Source organism: Octodon degus, unplaced genomic scaffold (genome assembly GCF_000260255.1).
Source record: "Octodon degus isolate 3935 unplaced genomic scaffold, OctDeg1.0 scaffold00041, whole genome shotgun sequence".
In the NCBI taxonomy this organism is placed as follows: domain Eukaryota; kingdom Metazoa; phylum Chordata; class Mammalia; order Rodentia; family Octodontidae; genus Octodon; species Octodon degus.
The window spans coordinates 3,600,707-3,620,244 of NW_004524617.1; the positions used below are offsets into that span (position 1 = coordinate 3,600,707).

Sequence of the window (19,538 nt, forward strand, 5' to 3'; positions counted from 1 at the left end):
ACCATATACAACCTTGTAGCAGGACAGTCCCGCAACATTCCTTTTCCTGTCTCCTGCTGTATCATATTTCTAACCCTACTGATTTGGTGTTCAGCTTATCTTTCAGCTATTGAGAGAATCATTATAAAGTATGCCAGTATGGTGCTAATTTGACATATTACATATCTATTTCACCTAGTTTGTCAACTTTTGCTGTTAATATAATTTGAAGCCATGGTCTAAATTGCATGTAAATTTAGTCCATCCTGGTAAATTAAACCTTTTATCCTTGTGAAGTGGCCTTTTTAAACTTTAGCGATGCTTTGTCTGTTTTATCTGAAACTAATATGGCTATGCAATCTTCATTTTGGCTGTTCGCATGATGCATATCTTTCTATTTTAATTTTTTTATGTTCTCATGGGGTCTCTATAACAGCACACATTTGCAAACTTGTTTTTGTAAGTCTAGTCTGATAGTCATTCTCCTTTGGAATATTTAATCCATTTACATTTAATTTAATTTTAAAGTAATTATCGTTTTTTGCAAATTTATAGCATATTTTTGTTCCCCTAGCTGTTCCTTTTTCTTACTTTTTGTCATCCTTTGATTTATTTTTATAACAAATCATTAACATAGTATTAGTTCAGATACATTTGTGATTAGTTCAGCTACCACATCCTCATTATTCATTCTTTTTATGATTACCCTACAGTTTCTACAGTTACTTTTTACTTATCAAAGCAAGTTGTTACATGATACTGTTACCTTTTTCCTGGTTGAAACAAGTACATTAAAAGTTAACTTACCTCCTGGCACTTTTGCTGCTGTTGTCTTGTAATTCAATCTTCATAAATTTAGTTTCCACAAAAAAGTTAAAATTAATTTTATTGGTACATTTTAAATTTACATAATGATCACATTCAGCAGAAGGAATCTGTACCTGTGCATGATAGATCTTGATGCTTTTTCTTCCATTTCCCTCACTTCCCTTTAATTTCTCTTCCCCTCCTTATTTACAAGTTGTTTCCATTTGTTCCTTCTATTCTCTTTTATCCCTTTCCCTTTCCTTTCTCTCTCCACCCTCCATAATTCCCCCTCCTAGTTGAACATTTTCTTCCTATTTCATAATATCTATTATACACTTTGGTTCTTGTTTATCCTTTCGGTTTCTCACAGCACAGAAACTATGTGATATTAACATGTGTGCCTGATGTATTTCACTTAGTAAGACTATGGTATCAAGATGTGTCTATTTACCTAGAAATGTCTGGTGTCTATTTACCTTTAACTGTCTTTATGGCAGAGTAGTACTCCATTGTATAAAGAGACTACATCTTTGTCCATTCATTCACTGGTTCTCAGTATTCCTTAGAATTTTTTTCACATGCTTGTTTACACTTTGGTAGTTCTCCATTTCTTTCTGCATCTGAGACATTCCATCTTGAGTTCTCTTTTGCCTTTAGATTTCTTAGTAAGTGTCTACTGGATATAAACTCTGCTTTTATTTGTTTGAGAGTATATTTTAGGTACATTCTTGAAGGATTTTTTTTGTGCACTGCACTACTGGGTTGGCTGTATTTTCTCTTTCAAGGTACATAATCTTTGAGCTTTTATTTTCCTTGTTGAGAATTAAACAATCAGTCCACCTTTTTGATTCTTTCAAAGTAATATTTCACCCCCCTGAAGATGCTTTTAAATTCCTTTTGTTTGTTTTCAGTTAGGAATTCATTGAGAATTTTGTGGATGGTTTGACATCTTACATCATTTTTGTAAAATTTTCAGACATGTAAATACTGTCTCTACCCCATACTTTTGGGATTCCAATTAATGGTTGAATATTGTATCATTTCACTTGTTCACCATCTCCACTGCCTCTTTCAGCTGTTCAATTTATTTTATGAATTAATTTTAATTTTTACATTTTTAATAACAATTAGTCTATTTAAAAAAAATTATAGTCATGTGCTGTATAACAATATTTCTGTCTATAATGGACTGCATCTATGATGGAGGTCCCATAAAATTGCATTGCCTAGTGATGCCATAGCCATCTTACTTTGCATGTTCTGTGATGTTTACATCCTGATATGTTTCTCAAAACATAAGCTTACAATTGAGTGATGCATACCTGTACTTTGTGACTTTATAGAGAGTTGTTCTTCTGCTTGAAAGAATCTAAGATTACTTAAATCTAAGCTTTTCAGATTTTTCTGGGTCAATTACATGACTCAAACCCACATTGCATTCAGTATATGAAGTAATTTTTGGTTTACTCCAGTTTCTGAGATGCCGCCCTTCAGGGTCCCAATCTGAAGGTGAGGAAAAGCACATTTTTCCTTTATGCCCATGTTGTTTATTAGGCTATCACATGGCTTAATCTGTAGATGCTGCTTCTGGATTGCTGGACTCACCTCTGAATTCCAGTCCCTTAGGGGATCTCAAAACACTATCCTGGGGGCCAGGGAGATAGCTCAGTAGAATAAGCACTTGCCTGGAAAGTGCAAGTCCCTGAGTTCAATCCCTGGTTCTGAAAAAACAAACAAAAATCCACTATCCTGTTAGCTCTTAGACCTGTTCAGGATCATCATTTCTTTTATTTTGCCCAAATTTAAATTACCTAATGTTCTATAACCAAGACTTCTTATTGAGTCTTCACAGCCAGAATTTACTTACAAATGCCAATGTCATGGTCTCTTTTATCTAAAGTTTAGACTTACTCCTTCGTTCTATATAAACTTGGTTTCAAAAATCTGTGCTTACTTACATAATGTCTTAGAATTAAAAGGTTCTTTCTCTGTCTTTCTCTGCTCCCTTCCTCCTTCTCTCTGTATAAATCTAAGTAGGAAGGAATTGTTCAAAAAGAAAAAGGAACTAGGATGGGTAAAAGGGGAAAGGACAGTAGGGAAAAGGATAAAAATACAGGTCAGTTATACAATTAGTGTCTCTTAGCTCATTCAAAAAGGAAGATTGTGCTAATATTAATTGGTGAAATTTTTATTCCCATGTCTTGTACCCTGAGTAACTACTTTAAAGACAACACGTAATGTATTAACTGTTGCATGAAATTTTGTTTTACCTTTTTTCCACAAAATAAAAAAGTAAATTATTTACTGATACTTAGCAACACTTTGAATCTCTTTAACCTTGGCCAATTTCTTTACTTGACAGTAGATAATTTTATTGTGTTTAAATTTCAGCTAAGCACAGTGTTCGTGACTCTCAGTATGAAATCTCACTTAATTGCCATTTAAATTTCTATGCATATTGCCAAGTTCCCCCCCATAGAAAATGTACCTTCCTAGTTACTCTTGTACCATCACAACTTGTCTTTCAGTGTACCTGTTTATGGTTATAAGTGTACATTTGTTCTTGGGAAATGGAAAAAAGAGGCGGGTCTGAGATTTTGAAGTTTGCCATCATGTGAGAGTCCCAGCCTAAAGAATAAATGTGGTGCATTGCCAGTTTACAGACTTTTTATTCTATGTGAATTAATTCCCAGTCAGACTTTGTGGTAAATGTGGGATAATTAAGTCTGATATTAAGCAGACGATTAGGAAACAAGATCTAGGAGAAGTTAAGTAACTTGCCTGTGATCCCACACCTGGGGGATGATGTGTGTTGTCTGTTATTACAGCGCATTTTATTTCAGCTATTATGGCTTATAGATATTCACTGACTTCCAGTTTTATCATTTTATGCTTTCTTCTCTGTAAACCCTGTATCATGATTCAGTGACTCATATGCTGAGGATAGAAGCAGTTGGGAGATTATCCTTCATTTCCCATCCTCACTGCCCCCCAACCCATTCACCCCATTTCTAGATTGTAGTCCCACTGACTCTGAAATCTAGCACTCTGCCCTGCTTGAAAGCTTGGTGCATCTCTCATCCTCTCTCATCCTACATATGTAGTCCCTTCTCTTCTTTACACATGCCTCTTATTTTTTCAGTTCCAAAAAGTTGCTTCTTTCTTTGCTTTCTTGTCACTCTTACATTTGAACTCAAGCTTCAGTACTCTTCTAACTCCCTGGGTATTTTCTGTAAGGCTTTCATATTTGCTTCTTCAAATGCTCCCAATGAAATTGTAGCAAAAATTTTATTCTGTCTCCTTTCCCAGTTATAAAGTCATTGCTTCTGTACTTGTGGTGCTTCTGCTTCTGAATGTCCCTATATTGTGTTCTCCATATCTTTGCTACTACTCCCTTAAACAGTTATCTTATTCTTACACTAGGCTGGTGGAAATAAATGGGGCTGTTTATTCATAATATCTTCAGTCATGTGTCCAGTCAGTGTTTTAGGGTATGAAGATATTGCCTCCTCAAGTTTAGTATTACTCCGTTTTCACCTGAGATCCTTGTTTGTTTATGCCTATCTGAACAATCTTTTCTGGAAAATTCATGCATTGCTTTTCTCCCTTGTCCGACTCATGAATCTATTTGCTTTAACATGTTGTTAGAACTGTTAATTCATGTGAAAATCTTTTGAATTTCCTCACTGAAGAGGTTTGCATTTTCCATTAATGTTATTTCCTTTTCATTTTTGAGACAAGGTCTCTTTCTGTAATTCAGGCTTGTCTTAAACTCACTGTATAGCCCAGTCTGGCCTGGAACTCAAAGCAATCTTCCTGCCTCAGTCTCCTAAGTGCTGGGATTACAGGCATGTGCCACCATGCCTGGAGAAGTCTTTTTTATTTTTTTAACCCTGTGTCTTTTTTGTTGTTGACTTTATTTTTATTCAGTACTTGTTTTACTGAATCCATCTTTCCTTTCTTACTTCGTTCTCATCATAATACAATGTGTACTTTTTTACCAGTCCACAAAAAGCTTCAAGGTTGGATATGGGCTTCATACTTCTGTATTTATCGCTTTTTTTCCTAATGGTGCTGACGATAGAACCCAGGACCTTGTGTTGCTAGGCAAGTACTCTACTACTGAGCTACATTCCCAGCCTTTTTAGCTGCTTTTGTTTTATAGTTGGCGCCAAATAATTAACCTTTGAAATATTTTAAATATATTACCTTTTTTTATTAAAGTCTCCTCCTAGTTAATCAAATATTATTTTGTTTGTTCATTGATACTTAGGATTGAACCCAGGGCCTTTGCACTGAGCAACATCTAAGATCTTTTTTTTTTTTTTTTTTTTGTGGAACCGGGGATTGAACTTAGGCCCTTGCGCCTGCCGAGGAAGCGCTTATTCCACTGAGCCATCTCCTTGGCCCCAAAGATCTTTTTTAGTTTTTGAAGCAGGGTCTTATGAAGTCATTGAGTGGCCCAGACAGGGCTCAAACTTTTGATCCTTCTGCCTCAGCTTCCCCGAGTGCCACGATTATAGGTGTGTATCACCATTCCTGGCAGTTACTTTATGTTAAATTTTATTTGTAAGCATTTCCAACTGTATACAAATGAAAAGTTCAGTGAACTTCAGATGGATGCTATAGTATTAGCATTTCACCATGCTCATTTCATCTCCTTTCTTCTCTTATTTTTTCAAGAATTTAAACCAAAAAAAAGTTTAAACCATTTCTAAAATATGGTTGACTCCTAAGTTAACATGCCCCTAAAACAATACATTTTCTTACATAACTACCCTATGATTATAGACAGCACATCTAATAATTCCTTAATAGCATAGATAATATTTAATGCTTAGTTTTCTCCAGTTAAGCTTTTCTTACCCTCTTCTGCCCTTTTTCATGCCCAGTATGCCCTTTTCTGTTGGAGCATTAACTTGTTTTTTTTTTCTTTGTTATTTTTATTTCCCTCTTGCTTTTTGAGACAGGGTGTTGCTATGTAGTTTAGTATGGCCTTGAACTCCTGAAGTAGGGTAGGTAGGCCTCAGATGTATAGAGATCCTCCTATCTCAGCCTCCCTAATGCTGGGATTACAGGTGTGTGCCACCACTCCTGGTTTCTTTGTAGTTCTCTTTTTTTAAAAAATAAAAATTTGGTACTGGGAATTGAACTCAGGACCTTGCACTTGCCAGGCAAACACTGCCACTGAGTTATATCTCTGGCCCTTTCTATTTCATATGGGCTGGACGTTAGTTTTATAAACTTAATTAGATTCTAATTATATTTTTGGAGGCATGAGCAAAAGTTCTTGCTGGGGCTTCATATTACACCACATCTGGAAGCACATGATGTCTGGTTGGCTCACTCCAAGTATTGCTGTGATTCATCGGGGCCCTGGGGAACAGCTGGATATTTTCATGAAGCCCACCTTTTTTTTCTTTTTTTCTTTGACGAAACCGTGGATTGAACTCAGGACCTTGCACTTGCCAGGGAAGCATTTATTCTGCTGAACCATCTCCCCGGCCCCGAAGCCCACCTTTTTTACTCAGTGCTTTTTTCATCCATTAACAACTAGTATGTGAAATATTTATTTTAGGGTTGAAAATTATGATTGTTCTAATTGTGTCACTTACACTGTCAGCTGAAATTTTTCTGTATAGAAGAGCTTTTTCCTCATTAACTAGGGCTAGTTGGTAAAGCTGTAATATCTAGCCAGTTCTTAAGTTTTAAAATTCCTAATTGAGGATCCAGAGACTTTCTGTTTTTTTCAACAAAAGCTCTTAGTGTTCAATTAAGGCTTATGATAGTGTAAATTTTCTTCCTTCTTTATGAAGTTCAAGTCATTCTTGAATGGTGGATTAGTGATTTCATGGGCTGGGTCTTGAGTCCTGAGTGAGCTGTTCTGATTCTCTTAAAGGGGCATAGGTGGCAGAGAAAGTAGGAAGGCTGTATACACTTTACACCTTTCACTGGTGCAGGGTTGCAATGAGGGTATGATATTTGCTTGAGGTGTGGGAATTTAAAGTCTTCTACTTCACCAAAGACTAAATCATTCTCATTATGGAGTCATTTAAATTTTAAAGACCTATGGCCCTAAAAGGGCCCCAGCACAGTTTTGTAATCTAACTCATTACATTTTAATGACCAGTATATCTTGTGAAGCAGCAGGAACCCCTGATGGTCTGCCAGGGATCTGTAACTACAGTTTCTCTTACTAGCTTTTTCTGAAGTGAGAATCTCAGCAAAGCTTTTTGTGCCCTCTGCCCTTTGGAGCTCTGCCTTAGGCTAGAGGTGCCTGAGAGGGGGGTGTGGTGGCTCTGGCAGCCTGGAGAACTTTCTCTTAGCACTGATGGAACATAAAGGTTCATTCATTGACATTTCCTGTAGTAAAATGGATGCTTGCATTTTCATGACCTTTTATTTGTATGCTGCATCACTTTCTCATGCTGTCTTTAAAGTTTTCAGTTTGAATCTTACATTTTTGGCCCTTGATTTGTTGTTGTTGTTGTTGTTAGGTCAGCATCTTCAGCCTTCCAAGTTATCACTGTGAATTGTAGTGTGTCAAACTACACAAGGTGTCTCAGTTGAAACTTCAGTTGAAAACTTGGAGGTATGGAACGTATGTAGGGGGTGGGAATGTACTCAGTGGTAGAATGCTAGCCTAGGTTGTGCAAGGCTGTCAGTTCAATCCCTAGTACTACTTAAAAAAGAGTAAAAGCAGTTATATAACTTTTAGAAAAGATTATGCTACTGTTAATATGTTTCATATTTATAACCCTTTCCATGTGTGATTCCCTGCCCTTTGTGCACTGAAGAGCAAGGGTTTTTTAAAAACGATGTTGATGGATTTCATGTGTTTACATCAGGACCAAAAAAATGTATTAATAAAAAAATGGGAGGGCTGGCAAGGTAGCTCAGCAGACTAAGCACCTGCTAGGCAAGCGCGGGACCAGGGTTCAATCCCTGGCACCACATGCTGCATATGCCCTGCCCCCAGGCTCACTGAGCCGGACACTGAGACCAAGTGTGGTGGCATGCACTGGTAATCCCGGTACTAGGAAGGCTGAGAACAGGAGGATCACTATGAGTCCAAGCTGTATCATGAGACCTTGTACCAAATACATAAATTAAAATAAGTAAATAAATGGGCTGGGAGATAGCTCAGCAGCATAAGCACCTGCCTGGCAAGCACAGGGTCCTGAGTTTGATCCTGGACTGCAAAAACAACAACAACAACAACAACAAAAAAACCACTAATAGGTTAGGACAGAAACAGCTACTGCTGGCTGTGCAGCAATGAAAAGTACAATTTCTTTGAATAGTTCATTTCCTTTTTAGAAACTTCATCAGCACTGGAAGGATAATTTGGCAGTTGATTTTGAATAAAAGGGGCCAATTTTGCCCAAGGCAAACATCCCTATTGGTTGTAACTGGTGGAGCTTGGAAGACCTGTCCCAGAACATGCCTAGATATCTATGATTCTTGCTTTGAGCCATTGGATAGTTCTCTATCAAGAAAGATTATATAACAGTTTTGATTCCTAGATAGTTTATCTTACTAACTTATGAAAATTTTCCTGCTCATTTTAATGCCTCTTTTCTAGTATAATATACATGGGTATGTGCTGTGAATTAAACACAACCACAAAATGTTATGAGGCTTGTTTAATCATTCTCTTTTTAACAAGTTTTCAGACATCTCTAGCCTTCATTTATCTTCTTGCATAAAATAAGTTTGTATTGAGGTTGGGTTCAGGCTTTCTCAGTATCAGCACTATTGGCAGCTTGGGCCAGAGGATTCTTTGCTGTCAGGTGCTGTCCTGTGCTCTGTGGAAAGTCTGTCCTAACCTCTGCCCACCAGATGTCAATAGCACCCCTCCGCAGTATAGGAACCAAATATGGGTCTGGACCTTGTCAGATGCCCTACACAGGGCCCAATTGCTCTAGATTGAGAACCACTGAGTTAGATGATATATTACACTTCCTTCCACCTTTGTAATTCTATTTTTATTTGAAACTAAACAAAATCTATTCTTAGCAATCTGTCTTAAATTTTATCTCGTCCATAAAGGTTTCCTTACCTCTCTCTTTTGTCCTACTGTAATTGTTTCTTTTTCTGACTATCATAGAGCTTAACTCCATACTATTGTAATTGCCAGTGTATTTCTTACTTTCAGTACATGGGCCTTGTGTATTTCTAAGTTCAAATTTTATTAAATGAATGAAAAATGGATTTAATAATATCAGCTGAGAAATTGGGAAATCATTTGAGTACCATTTTTTGTTAATCTTTCAAACCCTACAGCTACAAAATTTCTGTAGAACATGAGTTTCTGAGTTAATGAGACTAATTCCTCATTTTAAAAATATTTTAAGATGTATTGGAAGACAGGAACTTCATATACGTAAGTGAAACAGCTACATGAACATAGCATGGGTATTTGAGAAAAATTCACGCAAAATTAATATCTCAAAGAATTAAGCTTTTGAGAGGTTTTCCCAATAATGCCCTTTCTATTAATCTTTCTTCTTACAACAGAGAAGCAAACAGGAAAGGTAATAAATATTTTTCATGTATAACATAAAATACTTCACAGTATTCTAAATCAGTACTTCTCAAGCATCTCAGAGTAAAAAGTACATTTTAATTATGATCTAGTACAAATGCACATACCTGAAATATTTTTTGATTAATATTTATTACTACATATGAAAAACTTCAACTTTTTTATGTATTTAGTATAGGGTCTACAGGGTCTCACTACATATATCAGACTCTTAGTAATCCTCCCGTTTTTAGCTTCCCACATGCTGGGATTACAGGTACACACCACCATGCCCAGTCTCAGTCACTATCTCAGCACACCCCAGGAGTGGGGCCAGCACAGCACACTGGGAACCAAACCCTGGTCCCTGCTTCTGCCTAAGCAGGTGCTTTAATCTGCTGAGCTATCTGGCTGGCCCACTTTGATGTTTTTTAAAAACACTATTGAGCAATAAAATGTAGAGAAGATTAATCTCTAGTATATCTCACTGTAGGGTTGTCCCAGCTTTGTTTTTAAATAATGACACATTGGCATTGATCCAGCAAAGATTCTGAAACACCTTAATCAGAGCAAATTAGATTTCTGGTTATTTAAAGTCTTACATTTTGTCATCTATACTGATATAGTAATGTACAAGGCACTTGTTTGGTTCTTATTCTTAAGATTTATATTCATAAAACCAGGAGGAGAACAAAAAGTTAACAAGTACTGTAAGTGATAATAAACACACAGTGACTTTTATAGGGAGAAAGCTGTACTGATTGAAGTTCATGGTAGAAGATTAACAGGATTGGGCTAGATTTTGCATTGTCATATCAGACAATGAAAAAGCTATTACCTACTATAAATAGCATTTAAGAAAGTGTATAGTATTTCCTGCTCATATTTGAGGTTCATTTTTTGTACAATATTGTAGAAGTAACTGAGAAAGAAGAAAAAGTATGGTCAAGTGCAGAAAATGTATGCTATAAGTAGAGTATGTTATTTTAGCTCTACTGTGAGAATGCAGTTTATCGACAGTAATTAGAAATATATATAATGATGGCTGTGATATAAACTAGTATTTGCCCTAAATTATAATGTTAATATTGAATTACTAAGTTTATTGAGAATGCATATTGCAGATAATCTCGAATTTTATAGAAAAAGTGCTCATCTATCAAAATAAGTGAATAAGGTTACTATTCTACATATAAATTTCTCCTCATGGAATCAAAAATGGTTTGTGTAGCAGTCAGCTTTTTTTAAAATGTTATATACTATTTCAGCTAGGCAATTAAAGCTTATGTGCCTGTGTCACAAGCCAAGGATTAATCCTTTCTTTTCTAAATAGCATTGCGAGGTTCAAGATATGTTATAACCAAGTGAACTACAAAAACCTTAAGAAAACACACAGTGGACTCTTTTTGTCTTTCTCAACTGTGGCTTTCTTCTATAGAATAATGTAGAATTTAATTACTGTCTTAGCCAGTTAGTTCTCATCATTAATACATAGTACCCATACCTATAACTTGAAGGAGGCATCTGTTGTTCATGGCTTATAATTTCAGAGGTCTCAGTCCATGTGTCGTCTGCCACTTCCTAGGGACAGTGATAGGAAGAAGAGCCTGGCACAGGGAAGCTACTCACATCATTTCAGCCAGGAAGCAGTGAGAACAAAGGGCAGAGCCAGGAAGAGAAACACACTCCACCCTCTGTGTCACACCTTCCTGTGAACTGCCTCTTGCTTTTTTTTTCTTCAAAAATCAGTAAAACTTTATTTGCTACCATTCTTTCACCATTAACAGAAAATTGGAGAAAGCAAAAATGTTTCATGTTTACAAAAATAAATGGCCTTTTTACCTAGAGTTCAAAACCTCAAACAAAGGGGAAGACAAAAGCGCCCTCTCCCACATCCCCTGAGCTGACCCTTGTCATCTTAAAGCCTTTAGTCCACTGGCTATGTACTCTGCATGTAGCCAATTCAAGATGAGGGCCAAGGAATCAGACCAATCCATTCCCATGATACAAAGTTGAGCAGGAGCTACACCAAGGGTCGGGTGCCTGTATTTAGCAGGACAGAAGAACCAGGCGGTTACTTATTAAAAAAAAAAAAAAAAAACAAGATTCATTTCAGGCACAACTTTTTGTTGTTTTGTTTTAAAATCAATAAAAGAAACCAGCTCCTAGAAGTTGCAGTGGCCTAAGCAGCAGCAAATTTGTAAACTGCCTCTTCTAATCAGGCCCCACCTCCCAACAGCACGATCAGTGCACCAAACTCCCCTGTGGATAAATTCATGGCTGAGTGTAGTACCCCCGTGAGTCAATTACCTTCCAACAGCCCTGCCACTAAGCACCTGAGAATTTGGGAAGGCCTCTTGGATCTAGACCACAATAATGACCATAGATGATCCTTTTGATCTAGAAGAAAAGATGATTCAGTCTTGAGCTACCTGCCCTAAAAGTATGGTCTAACATCCTGTCTGCTGTTATTTTAGGACACTACAAGTCAACTAGATTGTGTCTTTTTCCGTTCTATCTTTTCATTTTTGTAGATTTCTATACTATAGGCAAAAAATATGCTTTCATAGCAGATGATGTGAATAAAAAACCTTTGTACCAGAGCTCATAGAGCATACTGAGTTTTTTTTCCTTTAATCTTAAATGGACTGGTTTTTTTTTTTTTTTTTTTTTTTGCGGAACCGGGGATTGAACGCAGGCGCTTGCACTTGCCAGGGAAGCACTTATTCCACTGAGCCATCTCCCCAGCCCCTAAATGGACTGTTTTTTAAGAACAGTTTCAATTTTACAGGAAAATAGAGATAGTACAGAGTCTCCATATATGCTGCACTCAGCTTCTCCTTTTACTGTTTATATTAACATGCTACATTTGAATCATTATAACTGATTGAAAGTCCTTACTTTATTCAGATGTCCTTTGTTTTTTAACCTACTGGTTTTTTTTTGTTTGTTTGTTTGTTTGTTTTTTTCTGTTTCAGGATTCCATATAGGAAACCATATCACATTTGGTTGTTATGTCTCATTAGGCTTCTCCTGGCTGTGACAATTTCTCAGACTTTCCTTGTTTTTGATGACTGCAACAGTTCTGAGGAGTACTCATCAGGTATTTTATAGAATATATCTTGCTTGGAATTTGTCAGATACTTTTCTCATGGTTAGACTGCAGTTACGGATTTTTGAAGGTAACCCCACAAAGATAAAGTGCCATTTAACCTTTGTAGCACATCATGTATATCCAGAGTATGTGCAGCAACATGAATTAATCACTGTTAATGTTGACCTTGATCACTTGGCTGAGAAAGTATTTGACAGGTTTCTCATCTGAAAAGTTAATCTTTCTAAAAATGCCTTTCTGTGTTGTACTCTTTGAAAAGAAATCACAATGTGTACCGTACACTTAAAGAGTAAGAAAATAAGCTTTTTATAGTGTTAAATGATCTGGGTAAATTATTTGGAGTTCTGTGACATAAGAGATTTATTCTCTCCCATCCTCCATTTATTTAACCATTATAGTACTACCTCGGCTCATGAACTTAATTCTTTCTATGATTTTGATCACAAATCAAACTGTACAAGAACCAAATCAAACTTCCCCATAAGATCAACATTGAATTCAACCACTGAATTTGATTCAGTTCTTGTTCATTTTGGTTTGTGGCCAAAATCATGGAAAGAATTAAGTTTGTGAGCCAAGGTACCACTGTATTTTATATCGTTTCAGACATGTGGATATTTATTTTATACTTGGGGGTGAAAATGTATATATTTTGTTGTTCCAATTTTTCCAGCTTTTGCTGTGGGAAGCTCATAGAGGTGGCTCCCTTGTGATTTTGGTGTGTCCCTGTTGTCATGGGATTTTTTGTTTTACTACTACTATACTCTAGTGCTGCATGGTACACCAGGCTTATCCTTTATTCCTGAACCGGTTCAAGAATCAACCATTTTTTATTTTTTAGTATATGTGCTGCTGAAGCGAGCACGAATCAACCATTTTTTATATGGCCTTTATTCCTTTTGTTAGAGAATGCTATTAGAAATCAAGATCTGAGTGCTAGATACGGTCATTGCTACTGGCATTCCTTCTAGGTTGTCTTGGTTGGATTTCTCTATGCATACTATTACATAATTGTGTGTATTACAAATATTTCTATGTATAGGTTGTAGCTGAAAAGCACTTATAATGGGCATGTTATATTTGAATTCATCTGAATCTGCTTACCTTTTTTCTGAGGGTTGAACTTGAAAATGTACTTGGTAATTATTTTAGTGTAAGTGTCATACTGGTGTCTTATCTTTTGAAATTAAAGTAATAAAAGATTGATACAGTGAATGTGACAATTTTAAAATGGTTTCCCTAAAATCCCATTGGACAATAGTTTTAGAAATTATTTGGAAGGCATATTTAGGAGAAACAGCAATCATCTTTTAAATCTCTACCTTTTTATTTGGAATCATAATATATATATCATCCTAAAATGGCAGATAATTTTATGTTCCAAGGGCCGGCCAAATAGCTCAGCGGATTAAAGTGCCTGCAAGCAGGGGCCAGGGTTCGAGCCCCAAGCTTGCTGTGCCGACCCCACACCCAGGGCATGCTGAGACAGCAATTGAGACTGGGCGTGGTGGTGTGCCTTTAATCCCAGCTCTTGGGGGGCTGTAAAAAGGCTGAGTCCGATCTAGTAGTGAGACCCTGAACACCCTGTAGACCCTCCCCTAAGAATTAAAAAAAATTATGTTGCAATATCAGTCATTTCTTATTGCCATTGAAAAATTCACAGCCTGGTTCAAATATTCCTGTTTTAAAGGCAGTGTTTGCTTTAACTGTCTTTAAGATTTATACCATCTTCAGAGCCCTACCAGATAGTACAGGACAATAATGGTTAAGAGCATAGATATGAAGTGTGTATCCTAACCTTGTTACTTTTTTATTTAATACTGTGATGGTGCACAATTTATCTTCTGGGCTTCAAGTTTATTCGTGTATTAATGTGGATGACATTATTACCTCTCATAGGATTATTTTGGGTACTTAGCACAGTGCCTAATACATACATGTAGTTCTCTAAACCTCAAATCAAAACCTCCACAGCAGAAAGAAAATGAATGAAAGTTCCAACATTTTATACTTGTATACATATTTGCTTTTGTCAGACAGTTATTACTTGACCAGACTAATCAGAAATAATTGTTTCATTTTTTAATCTTAAAAGTCCTATCAAGACAAGGCATACCTTCAAATCCTGGACATGCTCACCTCATCAGTCTTAATATGTTAGCAGTGGTTGTCAGCTGAGATATTACTGCCTCTCTAGGGGCTGCTTGGTGTTACTTGGATTTCATTTGGGGGGGAGGGGCAGCATTCTAAATACCTTTCCTCTTTTGGGACAATGATAAATATCCAAGAATTGTTTCTCAAAGTAGAGTAACCTGATACTTAGCTTAGTATATTTATTTATTTGCTTACTTTTGGTTTTTGAGACAGGGTCTCAAGGTGTAGGCTGTCCTGGAACTTGTGATCATCCTGCCTCAGCCTTCCAGGTGCATGGATTACAGACATGTGTCACCATGCCTAGCAGCATAGTATCTTTCAGTCTCTCTGTAGAACACTTTTATTTCATTTTACTTTATTTTATTTTAATGTATTTAGTACAGGTTCTCACTACACAGATTGGGCTCATAGTGATCTTCCTATTTTCAGCCTCCCAAGCACTGGGATTATGGCCACACGCCACCACGCCCAGTCTCAATTGCTAACTCAGTGCACCCCAGGGGCGGGGCCAGCACTGCATATGGTGCCGGGGATCAAACCCCTCGTCCCTGTGCTTTGCCTAAGCAGGCGTTTTTGTAAAACACATTTATGATGTCACAAATCCCTCAGGTATATAAATGAGTGAGGCAAGGACAGTCCTCAGTATTTGGGATCCTGATGGAGTGTAGGAAGTAGGCAGACGGAACCAGATTTGGCTTTTCTAAAATCGGAGTGTAACTTCAGCTTCAGCTGGCTAACTATTACCTACAGGTGCTAGATGGTTTCATTGTTCAATGAAAAGCCAAATATCTAAATTTTTATGCAAAGACTTCTAGCTTTGCATTGTATTTCGCTTACTTTTAAAAGCTCTGCCAAGGCTAAACTAGTGCTCTGCAGGCTAGATTTTGTCCACAGACCATTAGTTTGCCACATATGATATAATTATTTTAGGAAATGAGCTAAAATTCTGGCAGAGGTAAAACACTTGGAGCCATAATGACACCAATCCTATGTATTTGCTGAGCTTAGAAATGGTTGTGGAAACCACTTAAATGTCCACATCATTTTTTAGAGTCTCGAAGGTTGTGGCATTTCAGCTGAGGTCTGGGGAAAGCTTCCTGTCTGATTGGGAGGAGGAATTTTGTGGGGAGTAATCCTAGCAGCTGCTTTTTTAAAGAACAGACTCCACTGTTGCGAGAGCCAGTACTCCTGAAATAGGAAGTGGGTACACAACTGAAGGAAGCTCCTAGGATGCCACTGCTAAACATAGCAGCTGGGCCCCAACCCTTGTCTTGCATTCAAAATTTAGGAATCGACACCCCCCCCCAGCTGACAGGTAGTAGAAGTTCAGCCCTGAGGATCTCCCGGGTCATGTGGTCCCTGAGCTACTTGATGATCATCAGGTTTATATTTTGACTGTACGGTGACTCGTCTCCATAAGCCACAGCTGCGGCCATCCGAGCTTTAGTGGGAGTTTCATGGGTATCTCAGGCGTTTGGCATGTCTGAACATAGCCTGGACAGCTCAGGTAATGCTGGAGTCCCCTTGTAATGTTACTAAGCAAAGTGTATCTTGCGTGTTAGTCCATACATTGCTATCTATGGACAAAAATAGATTGTGTGTTCAGTTTGCTTTGTATCCAAAGCCATACTATGATGAGATACTAAGTAGCAGTGTTTTCATTTTAGTTGCTTGCTCTGGGACTAAAAAATACAGCAATGTAAAGTTTCTTAAAGGAAGCTGACATAGCCCACAGGGAAGAACTTCAATTTTGGAAAAAGGCACATTATTTTTGTTTACTACCCACACTTATTCTTTAGAATATTTCTATTGATGAATTGTTAATGCATTTTGTTATATAAAACAGTGAATACTTGACATGAAAAAATTATTAAAAACACCAAATTTTTAACATCAACTACTTTAATGTGCATAGTCTAAAAAACCAGAAGTAAATTTCTGTATGAAAATACCAATAGAACTCTAACAAAAGCCTCATTTATCACACTTAAGGCAATCTTCACACATGACAACAATATATTCCATACACACATATTGCTTACACTGACAGCACATGTGGTTTGTTTTCCTGAGCTTTTTTATAGGACATACTTGACCTGTTGCTGTTTTGTCAGAAGGTTCTTAACATATTATACAAAGTGTAGTTAACACGAACATAAAATATCAAAGTATTCTTTATATGCATTGTGAATTTAAAGTAAACATCAGCATTTTCTTACCAGCTGTGTACTTGTTTGCAAATCTAAAAGATAACATCAGAAATGAATTCCTACATGAAAGGCAATGAAAGTACCAATAGAATGCTGCAAAAAAATCTTTGCTTCAATTGTCACACCCAAAACAATCTATACAGACAACTGCATATTCCATACACATCTCACTTATATTGACAGGACATGTGCTTAGCTTTCCTTTTGGTGTGGCAGACCATTCTTGTCACTTCTCTTCCTGTTTTGTCAGGAGCTTCCTACTATGTTGTACAATGTGCACATGGCAGGAAAATAAGATATCTGTTTAAAGAAAATCAAGTATATAACAAGTACTTAGCCTAGACATCACCATTCACACACCAGCTGTTTACTTACTTACAAAACCTAGAACATCATAAATAAAAGCACTTAGGTGAGCTACAGTACAAGTATAAACAAAAGTCCATAATCTTTGCTTAAACTGTCACACTCAAGCCAGTCTTCACACATTAAAACTGCACGTTCTATACAAAAATATCACACTAATAGCATGTATGGGTTGTTTCCTATATAGTACAGTTGGCATCTTTTTGCTTTTCCTGTTGTCATAGTAGGTCTTTTGGATGCTGTGCCTGCCTATTCACCTGTCACCTCACCGTTGTGCTCCACAATCTTTTTGAATAGTTCCATGGGCAGAATCATTTTATTTTTCTTCTGCTATAAATGATTTCTGATGAGTTCTAGTTCCAATCCTCTGAGAATATTTCTCTATGGTATTTTTCCCTTGTTATTGTCTTTGTGAACTATCAAACTAGTTACACCACACATGTTTAGGATTGAGTAAAACACAATCATTGGCCAATGTTTTCTGTTTTGAGTGATATCATAATTGCTGCATAACTCATCCACAACATCTCTGCCTTTGGTTTTGTTGTAGAAAGTTTTTATCTCAAACTTCTGTTTGGTCAGTGTTTCCCTATCAATATTTCCATTCTGGTACAGTGTTGACACCAGCAGTACCAGTTTGTTTCTGTTGTTTTTTGCCATATACAATGCCAGAATTATATCTTTCTGAAATCCAAAGATTGTACTATACCATTCTCTGTTTTAAAATTGCAACACTTCATTTCAAATCTCTGCTTTGTTCCTGGGTACAGTTCTACACTGGTCAGTTTGTACTGTTACCAGTGTAACATCAGTTGGAAACTGGTAAAACAATTGTTGCATATTACATTGCAATTAGTTTGGGAGATAGGAGCATCACGTCTGTTCACAGCATCATTCAGTTTATTACTATGCAAATAATGACCTAATGGCCAAGTTTCAGAATACATTTATGAATTGAAAGTATAATACATCTGTGCATCCATGAGGGCATAAATCTTTATGTCATATTTTGAAGGTTTTGGGAGAATATACTGCCAGAAGCTATAGCGACCATGAAATGCTGCAAAATGCTCATAAGTGACCATTTATTCAGATGGCGTATGAGTTACTTGTCAGTTACTCATAAATCTCTCCAACCATGTGTGAGTGGATAGCAGCCAGATAATTGGTTCTTATTCTTTCTTGGTTGGTGGTTTTGCCATCAAAGCTGAGCCAGTTTTGAAGGAAACCAAATCTTCTCAGTGTCCTCTTAATTCTACAAATCTCAAACCCACACCCATCACTTTTTCTCCTGCACATTCCTGCAGTGACCATGGGAGAGCCCTGCTAAGTGCAGCAGATCTATGAATGCTTTCAGTTTGGCTAGTGAGGGGCATAATACATTTTTGAGTGTGGTTATTGGTATGTAAAGAACATTTCGCTTGTATTTCAGCATTTGTATTTTTTAACATCATGTAGTTTAGGTCTGTTACAATTTCGAAACTTAGTGCCAGTGTTCACATTCAGTCCAGTAGCTTTCACCTCTGTCAAGATCCTCACTGTAGTTTCAGACCTAGCTTTATTTTTTCCCATAATTTTATTGATAAACAAATAGCAATGAAACAGTTTCAAACCAAATTGGTAGGACAGTTTCAATAATTAACACATTGCATACATTCTGCCTAGTGGTTAATTGCTATACAAGATGCAGACATGATATCCTATTTACAAACACCATTAGAACAAATGCCTCTATTCATTAAGAGAATGTAACTATATATCTATCTTAACCACTTTGAATACACAGATACAAAATGGACATTCATCTGTATACCCTTTTTTTTGTAAAGTTTCGTTATTTGAATATTATAGGTGTGTAAATTCAGCAAAATATTTAAAAAGAGTCCAGTAATCCATACTAGTATTGGGTCTTCCGCTTCAATGGCAATGTCAGAAATTGTTGACCTGAGTCCCCTAAAGCTGAACATGACAGTATGGCTTTACTTCTTTTTTTTTCTTTTTTTTTAAATTTAATTTTATTTTGAAGAGTAAAAATAAAAGCAAAAATGAATAACAGAAACAGGGTAAAACATAACAATACATATGTTACAGATTTTCAAAGCAAGAATAGCTAACAATGGTTATTATCTATTGTTTTCCATAATTTTATTGATAAAAAAATAGCAATGAGACAGTTTCAAATCAAATCACTAGGACGGTTTCAATAATTAACACACTGCATACATTCTTCTTAGTGTTTAATTGCTGTACAAGATGCGGACTTGAGATCCTATTTACAAACACAATTAGAACAAATCATTCTATTCATTAAGAGAATGTCACTATATATCAATCCTAACCACTTTGAATACACAGATATAAAATGGACATTCATCTGTAT

General features: G+C 36.6%; 1 protein-coding gene across 6 annotated transcripts in view; it reads left to right on the plus strand.

Moving 5' to 3' along the window:
- Nucleotides 1–19,538, plus strand: part of Tab3 (TGF-beta activated kinase 1 and MAP3K7 binding protein 3) — a 74,081-nt gene that overhangs the window by 16,946 nt on the left and 37,597 nt on the right. For 3 of the 6 annotated variants that reach the window (XM_023715400.1, XM_023715399.1, XM_023715398.1), the window contains exon 3: nt 12,292–12,416. The exons of 2 other annotated variants lie outside the window; for them this stretch is intronic. The gene's annotated coding sequence lies outside the window, so the exon portion shown is untranslated. The remainder of the gene's footprint in view (nt 1–12,291; nt 12,417–19,538) is intronic. One more of the 6 variants, XM_023715402.1, reaches the window with a different exon arrangement.